The 19367-nt window shown below is 22.8% G+C and overlaps 1 protein-coding gene across 2 annotated transcripts in view; it reads right to left on the bottom strand.

The window, feature by feature from the left end:
* The window catches only part of LOC122509159 (inactivation-no-after-potential D protein), a 131824-nt gene that overhangs the window by 104530 nt on the left and 7927 nt on the right, over positions 1 to 19367 (bottom strand). Inside the window, exon 1 of one of the 2 annotated variants that reach the window (XM_043622980.1) lies at positions 10280 to 10703. The exons of the other annotated variant lie outside the window; for it this stretch is intronic. The gene's annotated coding sequence lies outside the window, so the exon portion shown is untranslated. Of the gene's footprint in view, positions 1 to 10279; positions 10704 to 19367 lie in introns of those variants that run through there. 2 annotated transcript variants of the gene reach the window in all.

Genomic DNA, 19367 nt, shown 5'->3' with positions numbered 1-19367 from the left:
ATATTTTCCACAACTTTTAACTAAACTTCGTCTCTAAATCAATTATTTTTTAATAATTTTCCGGAAGTTATTCGAGAATTCAATTTTTTAAAAATACAAAAATTAAATTTTTTATAATAATTGTAACTGTAACTGTCCATGTTTTTTAAAAGCTATTATGGTATAGTATTTTATTTATTTATTTAATATTCACGGGACAAGCCCTTTCGTACATAAAGTACTCATACAATTTAATAGTTACAAAGGTTAACAAAACCAAAAATATAATATCAACTAAATCTAAAGTTGAAGTTCAGTAAGATTCTTTACAATAATGAAAATAAATCTGCGGTTACATTATTATCAAAGGAAAAAAATGAATACTTTTCGAGGTTAATGCAATAAATTCTAATACCTACTTAAGGTACTACTACACTTTAGAATTTAAAAAAATTTTATTTTTTTTTTACTGTATTTTTTAACTCCTTATGACTTCAGAAAACACCTCCTAAAGTATTTATAACCAATTGTAAAAAATAAAAGTAAATTTTTCAAAAAATATTCAATTAATGAAAAAAGTCATTGACAAATTAAGTAAGTCTTTAATGGGATGGTGGGGTCCAGCTTTTTGTTACGACCACTAGAAACATTTTAGTTTACTTTGTTCAATGAAAATTTAATCCTAAAAAATTATGATAATACAATTCTGAAAACTATTTTTCTTTAAATATTGTAATGTAATTTTTCGAAAATAATTGAATTTCTTAAAAGAATTTTAGTATTTAAAAATACAAATTACTTTTTTGAAGAATTTTAATTAAAAATGTTTAACTGTTTAATTAAAAATGTTTAATTTTAAAATGTTTAAATGTTTTTTTTCTCAAAAATGTTAAAAATAATTCTAAAAAAATGTAATATTATTATTTTTTTGTACGTATTTGAGTTGTCAGAAATAGGTATTATAATTAAAATTTGAAAAATTGAATGAAAAAACTCGAAAAATACTTTTTTCAAAATTATTTTAATATAATTTTTAGAAGATAATTGTCATTAATTTTCATTCTTTTAATTTACACTTGAAGATTTATTAGCATTAAAATTTTTGAGAATTCAATTATTTTCAAACTTTGCAATTAAAATTTTTCAAAAGTTGATTTTCAATAATTGTAATAAAAAACTTGAAAAAAATCAATTAAATTTTACAAAATTTCTATTATTCAAAAATTTTTTAATTTATTTGGAAGAAATGTCGAAGAAGTCGCAATTTTTAAAAATAAGTCGAGAAAAAACGAAAAATCAAAATTTGTGACAACAATCGCAAATAAAATTTCAAACCTAATAGAAAAGTTAGATCAAATGTCGTAGGTCACAAGGTGAACGTTATCTTCAAAATTAGGTCAAAAGACAGAAGTAAATAATATAAATTATTTTTTAACTTATAAAGCTTCTTTGAAAATTTAATAAAATTATTCAAAAACAAGAAGTAAAAGTAGGTAAATGAATATAAAGAAAAATATTTAAATTCGTTTCATAAATGAGTTTAGAAGGAGAGAGACGCGAGGATTACATATGTGCTTTTGGAAAACTAATAAAAAATCTCTTTAAAACTAATATAATATATATTTTCTCAGAAAACTTTCAAGTGAGCGATTAAAAGTTGATACAAGTATTTTAGATTAAAATTGAGAATTAAAATTTTTCTACTTTAAAAAGAAAGTTTATTACATGAAACTTGTTTATTTTCTTTACTTTCTTGCACGAGAGTTGAAAATTTACACCCACAGGAGGTACGAGAGAGAGAGACTCATAAAATTTTCAAAGGGAGTTGTATTTTCAAAGTAAAACAATTATACAGAAAGAAATTTTTTGTGTTTTTATTGTTGATTTTTTTCTCGAGTATTTTCTCCGAAAACTGAGACTATTAAAGTTAATTTTGGTTCTGGTGGTATATGCGTCGGAATAAATTATTTTTATTATTAGTTTCGAATTTTGTGTTATTCCTCCTGCGTTTATATGAATAAAAATACTTTGTATTTTATACGTTCTACTGGGAATCACATAAAGTTAACCATTTATTTAAATCATATTTTATTTTTTTAATAAAATTAAACTTAGGAAATCTTGGATATAGTGAAACATACTATTTTTAAAGATTTCAATTTGAAAATCTATATTAATAATCGTTGTATTCTGGTAATCTGTTCGCAGTTTGAAGATAGTTGTTGATTGCTTTTTTGTTTTCTAACTTTTTTAAAAAATGTTCTTTTTAAATATTTTCAATTTAAAAATTAATCAAAAATTAATGTATTGAAAATCATTGAATTCTTGCAAAGAGTTTTATCAAAAAATTTGAAGAAAATAATTAAATTATTCAAAGAATTTTTTTATTTACGAAAATAATTGAATTCTCGCAAAGAATTTTATTAAAATTTTAAAAAATTCTAATTAAATACTTTTGAAGAATTTCTTTAAATTTTTTTTTAAATAATGGAGTTTCTTTAATAATTTTAATTGAAAATTTTGAAAGCAATTGAATTTTATGAAGAAGAATTTTATTAAATTTATATTGAAAATAATTGAATTCTTGAGAAGAGTTTTATTATTTATAAAAATAATTTAATTCTTGAGAAAGATTTTACTTTTTATAAAAATAATTGAATTGTTCCGAAGAATTTATTAAAATGTTAGGAAATAAATTAATTTTGTGTAAATATTTGGAAATAATTAAATTCTTTCGAGGAATTCTATTGCAATTTTTTTGATAAAAATTGTATTTCTGCAAGGAATTTCACTATTTATAAAAATAATTTAATTATTGCGAAGAATTTTCCTATTTATAAAAATTTCAATTAATAATTTAAAAAATGTTTCGAAGAATTTATTAAAATTTTAGCAAATAATTAAATTGTTTTTAAGAATTTTATAGAAATATTTAAAAATAATTAAATTTTTTCGAGAAATTCAATTACAGTTGTTTCGAAAATAATTGAATTTTTGTAAATAAAAGAATTTTTTTAAAAATTAATTTTAAATAATATTTTTTAATTAAATCATAGATAAATTATTTAAGTTAATTTTCAATTTTCGTTTGAGGATTTTTGATAAAAATTTTTAAGAATTCAATTATTTTCAAAATTTTGTAAATCAAATTTTTCAAACTTTAATTTTTGAAATATTAATGAAATACTTTTGTATTCCAAGAAAATTAATTTTTTGAAAGCTGGCTTGTAACTCTTATTTATCTTATTTAAAACTTATTATTAGTATTTTTATAAGTAACTGAAAAACATTTTTCGAAATTAATTAATGATTTCTAAATTATCAAATTATCCACCTTTGATAAAATCCTACCGAATTATAAATTCTTCATTCAATTATCTTATTTATTCTTAACCTATGTTTATTTAAAATTAATGTCTTTACATTTTATAGTTATATACTTTATATTTATATATACTTTTTTATTTTTATTCCCACAATTCGAATTGATTTAAATTGCGAAAAAATTCTTCATCACCGCCAGGATTCGAACCTTCGAAATTTTTTAACAGAAGTGGAGAGCGCTAACCACTAAGCTATAAAGTTCTAGTGATAATTTTTTGAAAATTTTGAACTATTCGTTGCCATAAGACTGGAAAACAGAAGGAACAAAATTATTTTATTGCGACATTATTTTTCCCAGTCTATTGAAAGTGGATGAATATAAATATATTAGGAATCATAAAAAATGCTAAAAGCTTTGTACATAAATTCCACGTATTTGCAAATAAAACATAAAAAATCGTAATTTATTAACAATACTTAAAATTTGAAAAAACAAAAATACGTAAAGCTACTGCACATTCTGCATAAAGTACATTGTACATAAAAGTTTTATATATAGAAAGGAGGAAAGTGACAATTTTACTGCCAGTCAGTGAATCGTGTAAAATACATATATATATATACATGTACAGAGCAACATATATTATGAAGGTAATCCATATAATGTAATCACGTAATGTTTAGAAGTCCCTGCGTGTCTCTCTCTCTCTCTCTCTCTTCCTCCCTTTGAGGGATAGTCAAAATTGCCATGCACGGTATATAATCAACTATTTCGAATATACATATAGAATGTAAGAATCCTCAAATCAAATTGTCATTATATTAAATATATATTTATTACCGCCCTTGCCATTTTCAGTATTAACATCAAAATGCATTATCAGTAAATGCTTCCTCATTTATTTTTTATCTAATTCTTCACATTAGTGTTTCATATTCCCAAGTAATAATAAAATCGATATCTCTATCAAGAAAATGTCAACACTGCGGGGAAAATATTTTCTTTTTTCATTTTTTAACGACAGGAAAAAAACTGATAATAAAAAATAATGCAATTTATCTTAAATATAATTATGTTCAAGTATTAAAATTGTGTTTTAATATATAAAATTTTGGCAAACATTATTCCTATCAAATATTATTACTATTATTATTAATAATATAATATTACTCGGATCGAATTTATAAAGCTTAAAAAATGAATCTGAAGTCCACAACGTTTTTAAAAACGAAATAATAATGAGATAATTTATTTTACTTTAGATTCAAATTCATGTTATTTTTTAACAATTGAATTTTAAGTGACAATCAATTTCTCAAAAATTTACGGTCATGAAAAACGTTGCGGACTTCAGCTTCATAAAAAAATCGCTTTAGTCGATTAAAAATACAAAAACAATCAAAGAAAATCGTTTATTTAATTCAACTTTGTTACAAAAATTATATTTTGTATTTCCCTGAACTTTCTGAAAGTTCTTCGAAAATTAAATTAAAATCAATTTTTTATAATAATTGCAACCGTAACTATTCATGTTTTTTTTGAAGTTATAGAATATTTTTAAAAAAAATTACAATTTAAAGAAATTCTTAAAATTAATTTTTTTTAAAAATTTTAATATAATTTTTGAGAGATAATATTTTTTATTTTTTTCAATAATACCTATATAATAATTGAAAAATTTCCAAATAATTGAAATTTGATAAAATCAAGGTGTCGTCCATATATCTCGTGGACAATTATTTTACAATAATTTTTTACTCCCCATCTTTTTACTCTCCCTATCGTGAACAATCAGGGACTTTAAAAAATCCCCCACCCCCTCCCTTAACTGTCCACATGGATTTTTTTTTTATAAAAAATAATATTTTTGATAGGATATGAAAACTTTTAACAATAAAGAAAGTTTTTTATTTTATAATCCTTAATAAATGGATATTTTTTAAAAAAAAATTAAAATATTTACGACATTTTAAGAATATCTTTGAGTTTTACGCTATTGAAAATTATTTTTTTGATAACAAATCTTTTTAAAATTAAATAAAACAGTGGCGCGAAATATGAAAGTTGGAAAAAAAAGAATTTTTAATTAAAAATTTATAATATGATTGTATTCTGCAGACTGTTAAAAATAATTCAAAATAGATATTTTTAATTTTATTATTATTTTTTGTAAGTATTTAAATTTTCGGAAATATGTAATTAAAAATATTGAAAATAATATAATTGAATTTTAGAAAAATTATAATAAAAAAATTCTAAGAATTACACTTTTTTCAAAATTATTTTAATATAATTTTTAGAAGCTAATTGTCATTAATTTACATTCTTTTAATTTACACTTGAAGATGTATCATTGAAATTTTTGAATGATTTGTCTATAGTGCTTTTTCATAGGCACTATAAAAATTAAAATAAGTTGCATTTTATACTAAAAATGTTGTAGGTATTTTGTTGCAATATTTGGAAGAAAAGACGAAAAAGTCGCAATTTTTAAAAATAAGTTGGAAAAATACCCATTTTTTAAAAACAGTAAAAAAAAGTCGAAAAAATTGCAATTTTTTAAAATAAGAGTAGAAAAAAGTCGAAAAAGTTGCCATTTTTGAAAGTAAGTCGAAAAAAGTTGAAATTTTTGAAAATAAGTCGAAAAAAGCCATAATATTCGAGGCTTGATAATAATATATCCCTAAAGTTCTGAAAGTACAAATAAATTAATAAAAATAATAAAATATTAAAATATTTTTATATAAATGACCAAAGTTGACAAAAAACAAGCAAGTCATTAAATATTGGTCGAAAAAAAAATCAACATCAATAATAAATTTAATACTAATTAGGTTAAATGAATAAAATAAATGAATAAATTAAATGAATAAAATTCAGTAGTAAATTTAATTCTAATTATATTCATAAATGATTGATATTTAGCCAATTTTATTAAAAATAGTATTTTTCATTTTTTATACCATTTTATATTTTTCAATAAAAGTTCCCAAAAAAGGTCAATTTGCTTTCTTAAATAGGTTTTAGGTTGATTATATTATTTTCAAAGTTACATAAATATTTTTAAAAAATAATGCAAAGCAGTATAACAAGCAGTAAAGTTTTTTAAAAAATTCCAATTTTATAGTGTAAATTTTAAACTATTAATAAATTAATAGTAGAAGGCTCACTACTACCTCAAACAATTTGTCTCCAAAAACTCTACAAAAAGAAAGGAAAGGAAAAAAAAAACTTTTCTCCTAATTTTTAAAATGTCAAAATAATTTCGAAAAGAATAACTGTAGAATATTCGTTAATCCTAGTTCAAAAGATGCTTCTTAAAAAACTTAACAAGATTGAAGAAAAATATTTATAGTTATCAATATACATTTTTTTAAAGTTATGGGCAAAAAAGATATTCAGAAAACTATTGTTAAATGCTAAAAAAAATTAAGCACCATTTTAACTATAAAATATTAATTATTATAATACTATTATTAATTATTATAAATAATAATAATATTATTAATAAAAATAATAATAAAGATAATAATTAAAATAATAATGATTATATAATTGTTTGCAATGCTAGCAATAAACTAAATAAATGTATTAAAACCGACAATATAGTTACGCACAAATTGTCATATTAAATTTTTCGAAAAAGAGAGATAATGGATTTTGATAATACGATATTTGAAATTTAACATAATGACTATTATTTATATATACGTGATAAATTTTATACATTATTAAATTTATGTGCGGGTGTATTAAATTTAATATCCTTGAATTATCGTTGTAATAAAATATTTTTAAGTATAATAATTACATTGGATTACTATAAAAATTAATATTTAACTGCAATTTTCTGTCGAACTTTTTAATTTTAAATTAACAAAAAAATAGTTTTAAATAATTCTTTAATAAACAGTCTTACTGCTTTTCAAGACAGAATTATTAGTTTGAATATTTGATTAATTTCAACAGCTGTCAATAATTGCTTCATTTCAAATGAATTGGTAATTGTTATAACTAATTATCAGTCATAAGTATCATCTTAGATATTTATTAATTAATTTTTGCTGCCAAAAGTCAATTAACATTTTACTAACAATTATAGTTTATTTTAAATTTATTTCAATTAGTAAACTTGAACTATTTTCTTAGTTATTTATTTAATAATAATTATTTTATTCATTTAAATTAATTATTTTTTACTAATTTCTGCAGCAAAAAGTCGATTAAGATTTTACTAACAATTATATATTTAACTAATTCAGATTGAATGATTACTATAAATGTAAGTTATTTTATTATAGATTTAATAACTTACCTTTAGTAATAACTAACTTTCAGTAACTTTACTAAATGAATTAGTAGTTTTTTCTAATAATTATGTGTTTTTTTTATTAATTATAGTTTTTTCTATAACAGTTATTAGTATCCGTTTCTTTTAGCAGCTAGTCATTTTTTATTATGAGAATAAATAAATAATAAATATAATAATATTATAATAAATAAAAATATAGTTATAATAATTCATTTGACGAATGAATTGTTTCAGTTGAATTAGTCAGAAGTATAATTAATTTAGATATAGAGAGTAGTTTTTCTACTTTCCATTATTTCAAAATTTTATTAATTTTATTAATTTTATTTTATTTGCCTTCAAACAAAAAATGATTTTTTTCAAAATTCATACTTCTGTTTCCATTAGAACCGAAAACTAAATTTTTATGGATTTCTTTAAACCCTTAAAAATTTTTTAAAAATAGTGTCAGAAATAATAATAATAGTAATGTTTTTAATTTATAATGTTTTTTCTATTATCATTTATGCATTTTTTAAATTCTTAGACCTCAGTTTTAAATTTGATGATAAAAATGTTTGTACACTTTTGTCTTTAGTTTTAGGTTAAAATTACTTCACGATATTTAATAATATTTTTATACATATTAAAATTATCCTAAAGGAAATTTTAATGCACATTAAAATAAAGCTGAGAGCCTAATATTTATACTTTTCCCATTTCAAAAGTACTTTTCGAAAAAATCACCCAAACAAAAAATTTAAGTTTTTAATTTTTATTGCAATCATTCGTCCATAGAAATATTTTTAACAAAAAAATATTTCGTTCATTTAAATAACGCTCAGAACATAATGTGGATCATGATATTAACGTTTTTATTCGTTTTCGGAGATCTGATATTTTGAATTGCAATCTAGCTTTATTCCTAAATCAGCGAGCCCTAAAATCCGTAAGAAATAAATTTTATGACAATCGAAAAGATTTTAAATTTTTGCGTCCGCCATATTGGATCTGCCATTTTGAATTTTTAAAATCTGACTTCATATTCGTAATCAGTGACCTCGAAAACCCCTGAGTAACAAGTTTTGTGACATTCTGAGGAATTTTAAATTTTCGCGTCTGCCATATTAGATCCGCCATTTTGAATTTTTGAAATCTGACATCATATTCATAATCAGTGACCCCGAAAACCCCTCAGTAATAAGTTTTATAATGTTCCGATGGATTTTTAATTTTCACGTCCGCCATATTGAATCCGCCATTTTGAATTTTTTAAATCTTACTTCAAATTCGTAATCAGCGAGACTAAAAATTTTAATTGTATACATATATTTCAAAGAATAATATCGTTTCTTTAAAAGCACGTGACCCAAAGGGTTATTTTTAGTTTTATTCTTATTTGTATAAAATATTATTATTACTCACGAACCAAATAAAATGGAACAACAAAATCAAATCTTCTCTATAGAAAAAAAATTTTATATTTTTAACAGTTAATTTTGATTATAACTCTAATTCTCACTTTTGAATATAAAATAAACTATAGTTTTAATAGAAAAAACGGTACCTACAATTAAAAAATTAATTAATTAAAAAATTGAAGTTCAAAAGCAGCACTTTCAGAAAAATTACCCATTCATTTATTTCTTTTTTACTTTCTAAATTTGAATCAATTAAAAATCATAGTTTTAGCTGAAAATCAATGACTGACTTTATGCTTCGGAATCAGTTAAAAATAACTGATTTTCAGTAAAAAAAAAAAATAACTGAAAAATTAGTTGAACTTGACTAATTTATTGAATTAGTTGAAAAAAATCTACTGAAACATCAATAATTTTTAACTGACAATCAGTTAATTTTAATTAAATAATCAATAGAAGACTTCACATTTTTAATTAAGAAATTTATAAAAATATTTATATTGAAAAAGTATTTCGTTCATTTAAATATTCAAAATATTTGGAACCTATATTATTATTATTAATAGTAATGATAATAAAATAATAATGATAATATAATAATAATAATAATAATAATAATAATAATAATAATAAAATTATAGTAATAAGAATAATATAATCATTATATTAACTGTTGTAATTAGCATCAGTTATGATATTGTAGAACTAGTGTTTATATGAATAATATTATAATTATAATATTATTAATAATAAATAATAGTAATAAGAATAATATAAATAATAACTGTTGTACTTAGCATCAGTAATAATAATCTAGAACTAGTGTTTATATGAATAATATTAGTTAATGAAGTTGAAGTTATTTATCAATGAAAGTTAACGTAGAGTAAAAAATAATAAACATAATAAAGTATTTCAAAAATTATGTATTAAAAATACAAAAACGCAATTTTTTCCAACATGAGGAAAATGTAGAACCAAAGAAAGATATTTCTAAATGAAAGAAGATCGAGGTTAATTGAAGATAATCTAATTAGAATGTATAAAACTCACTGATTTTAAAGCAGCGAGTATTTATGGTTCGTCGAGAACCAGTGTTGTTTATAATAAGTAGTAAAATATTAATAATAATAATACAGTATTATTAATAATAATCACTAACTAATGGTAATGATGATGATAATAATAATAGATGTAGTAATGATACTAATAGTCATAATAATAGAGAAGAGAATAGAAGTTCATCTCATCGTTTATTCATACCTGAAGAATTATCTCCTGCAAGTTGTGTGACACGCGGTGGTTTATAGGTCCTTTATATTATATAAAAAATTGCAATAACGAAACAAATTGATCAGCTAGATGGTGAATTGATATTATGTCCCGAGGCATAACGAAGATGTATAGTAATGGAATCCAGGAATTGATTTGCTCCAATGAAATAAACACGCGCGTTTCACTTGGAATTGAAAAGTCATGTGAAAGATAATTGACGGAAATGACAATGACGACAACAACAATAATAATGATGATGATGATAATGATGACATGTTCGCGAAAGAAATGGGGAGAGGGTGTCAAATAATAATTGTGAGGTTAGGCCATCACTGTTTGTTACTAACACGCGAGGCATGTACTGGTTCATGTACGCATATGGAGAATGGAGAAGCAGTGAGGAGGACAAAACTTCCATGGCACAGAACCTTCCGCGCAACTTCGCGGAAAATCGGAAGTGGAGGACCTTCTTTTGCAGCTGCGCAACGCTATTTGAACTCTACTCTACTCTCGCTCTTTCTCTCTTTCTCAGTATACATATATAGGGTTCATTTATATCGTTTCCTCGTGTATATTATGCTTTTTCTTTAGCGGAAAAGGATCATAATAAGAGCAACAAAGAGTTAGCATGAGGGGTTAAAGAGGATGGCCGGGAGAAAGAAAAGGATGAAACAGAAGAAAATAATGTGCCACACGACGCCTGATTATTAATCATCTTTTCAAATTGTACGCCCTTAGTGTTATATAGTGCATTTCTCTCTTTCCTGTACTCTCTTTATCTTGATAGGACCTAGATACCTATATAGGATCTTAATTTAGTTATTGTACAGCATGATCTGCAATAATGATTTTGCATTTTGTTATAGGTACAAAAGCTTTGTCAGGTGACAAATGATGTACCTGCAAACAATGTGTGTCAGACTAAACACACATCATTGAAGAATCATTACTAAACTTGCAATTATCCCCTGATGATATGTCACTTAAAGTACACTGTAAAAAAAGGGAGTTAAATTTTAACTCCCCCGGGGGGTCTATAAAAGTCGCACCCATTGGAGAGTTAATGCCAGGGGAGTTAAATAAAGAGAGTTAAAATTTAACACCCAAATTCTAACTCCCCAAGGAAAAAATAACTCGCGCGGGTGTTGAATGAAGGGAGTTAGAAATTAACTCTCTTTTGGAGTTGATTTTTAACTCGAAAAATTTCACTCCCGAGTCCGTTAACTCCCTAAATTTTTTACAGTGTAGTAGGTTTTGCTGCACCAACACTAAAGCTTTAGAAACATTATCCGAGCATCTTGAAAGTATGCTGTATTTAAGATGATATAGCTTGGTCCATATTTATAGCCTACCCACACAACTACTCGTATTGATCAAATTTTCTCAATATTCGAGATCTAACACTGTTTTAGATTTGTGTAATTATATTCTAATTTTGAAAATTCAAAGTTGGTATTTATGATTTTCATAGAAACGAAAAGGTGTATTTGTTTCTCTCTTTAAAGCTGATGCTGCAATTGAGATGACACGAGGTCGACCATTTACACAAACTTTCTCAGAGAGCACGTAATTTTGCAGCTAACTTGTAACAAGCCTGGATTGCATCGTAAGCTTGCTGCAATATCGTAATAAGATTTCCGCAAATCTTGCGACAATTGCTGTAAGCTTGCTGCTTAAAATTTTATTTTATGGTACAGGGTTGCCACGCTTTTGCTCCTTTCAAAACTACATTTATATTTTACAAAATTAAATAATTGGTAGTCTTGTCATTATAATGTTTCCATAATTAAGAATTAGGATTTTCAAAAATTTCAAATTCAAACCTTTTTGTAATTAAACAACTTATAGAAAATTGTTATAAAACATAAAGAAATCGATCACTCCGAGTCTTCGACTCGGAACAATCAATATCTTCATGTTTTCTAATAATTATAAAAATGACCGACTGATAAAATAATTTTATATTATAAGAATATACTGTAACTTATTCAAAATTACTTTTATCACTTTAATTAAATTATTGTTTTCCAAAATTTTTAACTAAAATTCTTCTTTAAATTAATTATTCATTCATTTTTAATAATTTTTGAAAAATTTCTTTGAAAATGTTCAAATCCTTTTGATTACAATTAAATTTTACGAAATTTCATCGATTATTCGGAAATTCTTTAATCAAATATATATTAGAAAAAAAAACTTCAAATAACTTAAAAAAATTCAATTAAATATTTTCAAAAAAATTAAATCTACACAATTTTTAGTTAAAAGTATAGAAAATTCAAACATTCAAAGATTATAATTTGAAACCTTTTCAAAATTCAATTATTTCTAAAAATTCACGCTATAATACTTTCTCTCTAAATTTAAATTAGTAAAAATGTTTACGAATTGGAATTAATGACTGATTTTTTGCTTTTGAATTAGTAAATTTTACTATTAAATTAGTTGTAACGACTATTTATTAGTAAAATCTGCTAATTCAAAAGCAAAAAGTCAGTCACTAATTCAAATTGAGGGCGTGGAACGGATAACTGCCTGCAACGCATGGTCGAAAGGAAGTATGCCATTACCAGTCAGACAATAGTGAGCGCCTCTAGGCCTCTCACTAATGTCTGACTGGTATAGTCCCTTTCGACCATGCGTTACAGGCAGTTATCCGTTCCACGCCCTCAATTAAAAAACATTTTTACTAATTCAAATTTAGAGAGTTTAATATTCAATTATTATCTATAATTTTAACTGAAATTCATATTTAAATCAATTTTTATTAGAAAATTTTACGAGAATTCAATTATTTAAATACAAAAATAAATAATTTATTGAAGAATTGAATGTTTTTTAAAATTCAACTCTCATTTAAATAATTTTATCAACAAATTTTTAAATAGGTAATTAAAATTCTTTTTACGAATTTCAATAAAATTTTTAAGAATAATTTCATTTTTCGAGCAATCATATTAAAATTGTACTAAAAATAATTGAATCTCTGTAAAAAATTTTATTGAATTGAGAAAAGTTTTTGAAAACAATTAAAATTTTGCCAAAAATTTTATTAAAAACTTTGAAAATAATTGAATTTTGGAGAAAAATTTTATTAAAATTTATAAAGATAATTGAAATTTTTACGATAATTTTTTTAAACTTTTGACCATAATTGAATTTCTGCGAAGAATTTTATTACTTTTGAAAATAATTGAATTCTTATTGAGACGAATTTTAATATTTCTTTTAACAGAATTGTTAGTTAAAAATATGAAAAATTAAGATTTTCTATTATTTTAATTTAAAACCTTTTTAAAATCAATTATTTCCAAAAATTATTTCTATTTCACGCTATAATGCTTTTAATATTCAATTATAATGAAAATTTTTAACTGAAATTCATATTTAAATCAATTTTTATTAGAAAATTCTACTAGAATTCATTTATATTTAAATACAAAAATAAATAATTTATTGAATTTTTGAATGTTTCTTAAAATTGATTTCTGATAAAGAATTTTACCAATAAATTTTTAAATGATTGAATTAATTTGACGAATTTTAATAAAATGTTTAAGAATAATTTTATTTTTCGAGGAATTCGATTGAAATTGTATTAAAAATAATTGAAATTCTGCGATGAGTTTATTTATTATTTATGAAAATAATATTATATTCCTAAAAAGAATTTTATTATTTACCAAAATAATTGAATCCCTGTAAACATTTGATTATTTATGCGAAAATAATTGAATTATTGCGAAGAAATTTATAAAAAATTTGTAAATAATTGAATTTTGGTGAGAAATTTTATTATTTATATAAATAATTGAATTCTGAAGAGAATTTTTTGTAACTTTTGACTACAATAAATTATTAAATTTCTGCGAAGAATTCTATTACTTTTGAAAATAATTGAATAATTCTTATTGAGACGAATTTTAATATTTCTTTTTAAATAATTGAATTCTTGTAACGATAGCATTTAAAAAAAAAAAAAAATGTCATTAAAATTTTTGAAAATAATTTAATTCTTTCAAGAAATTTAATTAAAAATGTATTGACAATAATACTTAAATTCTAATAAATAAATTATAGGAAGGGTTTTTAAAATAATAATTGAATTTCTTTGATGAATTTTAATAAAAATTTTAAGAATAATTACATTTTTCGAGAAATTCCATTAAAATTGTATTAAAAATAATTGAAATTTTGCGATGAGTTTTATTATTTATGAAAATAATTGAATCTCTTTAAAAAATTTGATTAGAATTTATGATAGTAATTGAATTATTGCGAAGAAATTTATAAAGAATTTGTAATTAATAGAATTCCTGCGAAATTTTTCTTATTTAATTAATTCATTCAAAATAGAAATTTTACAAAATTGCAAATTAAAACCTTTTGAAGTTTATCTATTTATGAAAATATTGTAAACGCAACTCTTTTAAAATTGAATTAATTTTGAAATATTTAAGAAAAATTTGATTTCAAGAATAAGCACAATAACTTTAGAAAACAATAATTTTCCAGGATTTCGATGAAAGTTCTCTGACTTTTCCAGGCTTTTTCAAGGTTTATAAAATTCTCTGACATTTCCAGGTTTTCCAGGTTGCGTGGCAATCCTGTATTAATACACAGATAGCATGAGAGTTTACATCAAGGCAAGATTGCAATAAAGCATACCGCAAGCTCGCCATAAGCTCTCGTGCTATCTGGATAATTCAATAGAAAATAATTATTTGCAACTACGATCTACAGTAAAAATAAAAATTCTAACCATCAGTGCAAGTGAAGGAAATAAAAAAAGAAGACAATTTTTTTTCGTTTTGGCAGCACTGAGATGACCTCTTTAGAAACTCTAAACGCTATAAAAAATTCATATTCTCTGGATGCACTGTTAACAATAAATCAAAATATTACTTTTTCCGAAAAATTGTTATAATAGTATTATATAACCTTGTTGATAGAGCAATAAAACTTTCACATAAAAAATTATGCCATAAAAACATTGAATTTGTTGAAAAAATACTTTAATAAGAGGTGGATTTCTTTTCGACATTTTAAGCATTTTTCACAAATTAATCTAATTCTCATAGAGCACCAAAAATTTGTCACTATACCCAAACAGTAACGAAAGTTTCCTAATAGTTAAAATTACCCTGACTTTCACCTTCGGAATCTTTAATTAAATTAAATTAAAATTTAATCTTTAACTGAATTTTAATGAAACTCTTGAAATTTTGAGCAAGTTTTTAAATGTCCAATGATTTACATTGTTCGACTTAAAATTACTTAATTTACATGAACTTGAAAAAGAGTTTGAAGGAAAATGAAAACTAAAGATTCCGAAGGTGGCAGTCAAGTTAATTTCAAATTTCAAGAAACTTTCGATGCTGTGAGAAATATCTTTATTTACAAAACTAGGAATAAAGTTTCGAGATTCTACAAATTTGAATCTACAATTCCCATCGCCCATAAAGAACAATAAATGAGTAACAAAATTATGCATAAAAATTCGATAACTGTATAAATTTCAGTTGTGATGTTGTGAATATATCAATTACAGGCTGTAACGCGTATTTATCATATGATTAATGTGAAAACAAGCAGAAAAAATTGGAATAATATTGATCAAACTAAAGTCACTTTGGTTCAAATAAAAAGAATCTACTTTTCGTGAATATAGAATCGTGATATTTTGATAAATTAACAAGCTTCGAAAGAGTGGAGAAACGTTTTTATTTAAAATTATTGACTATTTTGAATAAATTTTTTAAATCTGTAATTGCTTCAAAATTCAATTTGTTTTAGTGTTATTAACTAAAATTCTTCTATCAATAAATTATTTTTAAAAATCAGTTAAATATTTATTAAAAAATTTATCTAAATTTTCAGAAGAATTTTAGTTATTAAAATTTTTTTTAAATCTAGGTTTTTTAAATTTTTTAATTAAATTCATTTAAAATTGAAATTTTACAAAATTTCAAATTAAAATCTTTTGAAGTTCATCTATTTATAAAAATTGTAAACGCAACTCTTTTAAAATTGAATTAATTTTGAAACTTGACTGCCACCTTTGGAATCATTAGTTGCAAAGCTCATAAAATTTTACCTAATTCTATAAATGTTCAATGTGTTTCAATGTTGAACGCGAAAGTTGATTAAACATTGCATGAAAGTTTGAAATTTCTTAAACTTGCATGCAATGTTTGGCTAACATTCCAGTAAAATGTTGAAAAACATTAAACATTTAAAGAATTTCTTAAAGTTTGATGAAGGTGAAAAAAAACATTGAAAGCAGGCAAACTAAAGTTTTCGAAGGTGACAATCATGTTAATTTTAACTTTCAGAAAATTTGCTCTACTGTATGGGTAACCTTTATTTACGAAACTAAATAATATTAATTTTTTTTTGTCTATATTCGAAAAACATTTTGAAATTTTTTCCCTACGTCTAAAACAATAAATTTTTTGTTTAGTGGTTGTCATTTTTTAAAAATGAAGTACGTGGATCTCTACTCGATGTTTGTTTTATTTTTCAAACGTGTCGCATTGTATCAAACCATCATAAAAATGGATTTTTCTAATCAAGTTTTTCTTCACATTGAATTGAACTGCGACTCACATGAAATGACAACTTTTTTTTATTAAATTTGTGAAACAAATAAAAAAAGTGATCCATCTTACGTTTTGTGACTTATTTTAGCGCAGAAAACAGATATATATTTTATCTGACTTCAATTTTTATGCCCGTTTATACGTAAAAATAAATAAATAAATAAATATTTATCTTAAGAGTCGAAATATAATTATTATTAAAATAGGTAGATTTAATAAATTTCTTTTTAAATATTTTCATAATTTATTTCTAAGTTAGACATTTTTTTCTATACCTACGATTTTTTGAATTTCGAAAATAACATATTTGCGACTGTTCAATGAAATTTAGGAATTTTATTTCAAAAGTAGTGGAAAAATATCAAATTTCTAGAAATGGTACAAAAACTTCAGTTTTTGCTGTCCTTTAAAAATGTTGAAAACTTTAAATTGCTCTTGAATTTTCTTTCTCTCTTTAAAAGCTTTCAAAAGAACTACGAAGAATTACAGTTGTCATTTTTATAAAAAATTGAATTTTTGCACTTGAATAATTGAATTGTTGACAAACATTCTTAAAATTATTTCAAATAAATGAATTTTGCTAAAGTTACAGTAGCAATTTTCAGAAATAATTTTTCAGATGGTTTCAAATTAAAAATTTAATTTAATCACGAATGTTACTACTATTTGTAAAAAAAAATAAAAAATTACATAGTACGATTATAATTATTATAAAAAATAGGTAAAATATTTTTATAAGATAACAGCGAAATCTAATTTTACAAACATTGCCTCAAATTGTCATAAAACTTCTTACTCAGGGATTTTTGCGGGGTCACTGATTACGAATCTTAAGTCAGATTTTCAAAATTCAAAATAGTGGACATTTTTTTTAAATCTGCTCAAATTCGCTTAAAACTTGTCATTCGTGAGTTTTTGGGGTCACTATTTTGAATTTTTTAAATATCTGACTACAGATTCGTAATCAGCGACCCGAAAAACCCCCGAGTAACAAGTTTTATGTAAATTTGAGTAATTTTGAAAAAAATGTCCGCCATATTGGATCCGCCATTTTGAATTTTGAAAATTTTGAAAATCTTACTTCAGATTCGTATAATCAGCGACCCCAAAAATTCCTGAGCAACAAGTTTCAACAAAATCTATTAGCTCGGTTTCCCGGGGGAACGAAAGGATTAATCGGAGGTTTTCAGGATCGTCAATTTATTGAGAATATGAAGTTAGATTTAAAAAATTTTAAATGACGGATCCAATATGGTGAACGAAAAAAAACAATTAAATCATATTTTTACTAATTCAAAATGGCGGATCCAATAGAGCGGAAATTTAAAAAAAAAACAATTTGATTAGTTTTTTTGAAAAACTCTTAAGATCATATTTTTATACGAAATTTAAATAATAGAAATTGATTTAAAAGTAAATTTCATGTTAAAATTTTACACAATAATTGAATATTAAAAGCATGAATTTTTAGAAATAATTGAATTTTGAAAAAGTTTCAAATTGAAATCTTTGAAAATCTGAATTTTTCATATTTTTAACTAACAATTCTGTTTTCTGTAGAATTAATTTTTTTTCAAAAAGTTTAATTGAAATTATTCGAAGTTTTTGTTTTCTATTATATATTTAATTGCAGAATTTCTGAATAATCGAAATTTTGTAAAATTGAATTGTACCTAAACAAATACATTTTTAAAATTTCTGAGAATTTTTTTAAGATATGTATATATTATAAATAATTTATTTAAAGAAGAATTTTAGTTAAAAATTCTAGATAATATAATATAATTGAATTGAAATGATGAAAATAATTTTGAAGAAGTTACAGGAAATATATTTCTTATATAGTATAGAAAATAATTATATTAATTATCACTCGGTCATCTTTAGTTATTATGAAACATGAAGAAAGTGTTCACTTTCTTCATGTTTTATAATAATATTCTCATATATTGTTGAATTTTAAAAAGATTTGAATTTGAATGTTTTGAAAATCTTAATTCCTATGGAAAAATAATAATGATTAAATATTTTTTTAAAAAAGAAATTGCTATTTTCGAATAATTTTACAATTAAAGAAATTCGTTAAAAAATGTAATAGAACACTTTTCTGCAATTAATCAAATTCACTTGAAACTCGTTACTCGGGGGTTTTCGGGGTCGCTGATTACGAATCCGATGTTAGTTTTTAAAAATTCAAAATGGCGGATCCAATATGGTGGACGAGTTATTTACAAATTATACAGATTTGCTTTTCAGAATTTTTAAATGTATGGTTTTAATACAAATATGTATATGGTCTTTTAAATGACAAATTTACTTTAATGAAGAACATAGTAACTAAAAAGACATGAGACAAAGAAAAACACGATAAAGAACTTAAGATTAAGAATTTAAAAGATTATAAACTTAAAAAATTTTCAAATTTAGAATGTTTAAAAACTTTTTTTTTTAAATTAATTCTGCTTCTTTCATAT

Source organism: Leptopilina heterotoma, unplaced genomic scaffold (assembly GCF_015476425.1).
Source record: "Leptopilina heterotoma isolate Lh14 unplaced genomic scaffold, ASM1547642v1 Lhet_6, whole genome shotgun sequence".
In the NCBI taxonomy this organism is placed as follows: Eukaryota; Metazoa; Arthropoda; class Insecta; order Hymenoptera; family Figitidae; genus Leptopilina; species Leptopilina heterotoma.
The sequence above is the reverse complement of the archived record's forward strand: the minus strand, read 5'-3'. Positions and strand labels throughout refer to the sequence as shown.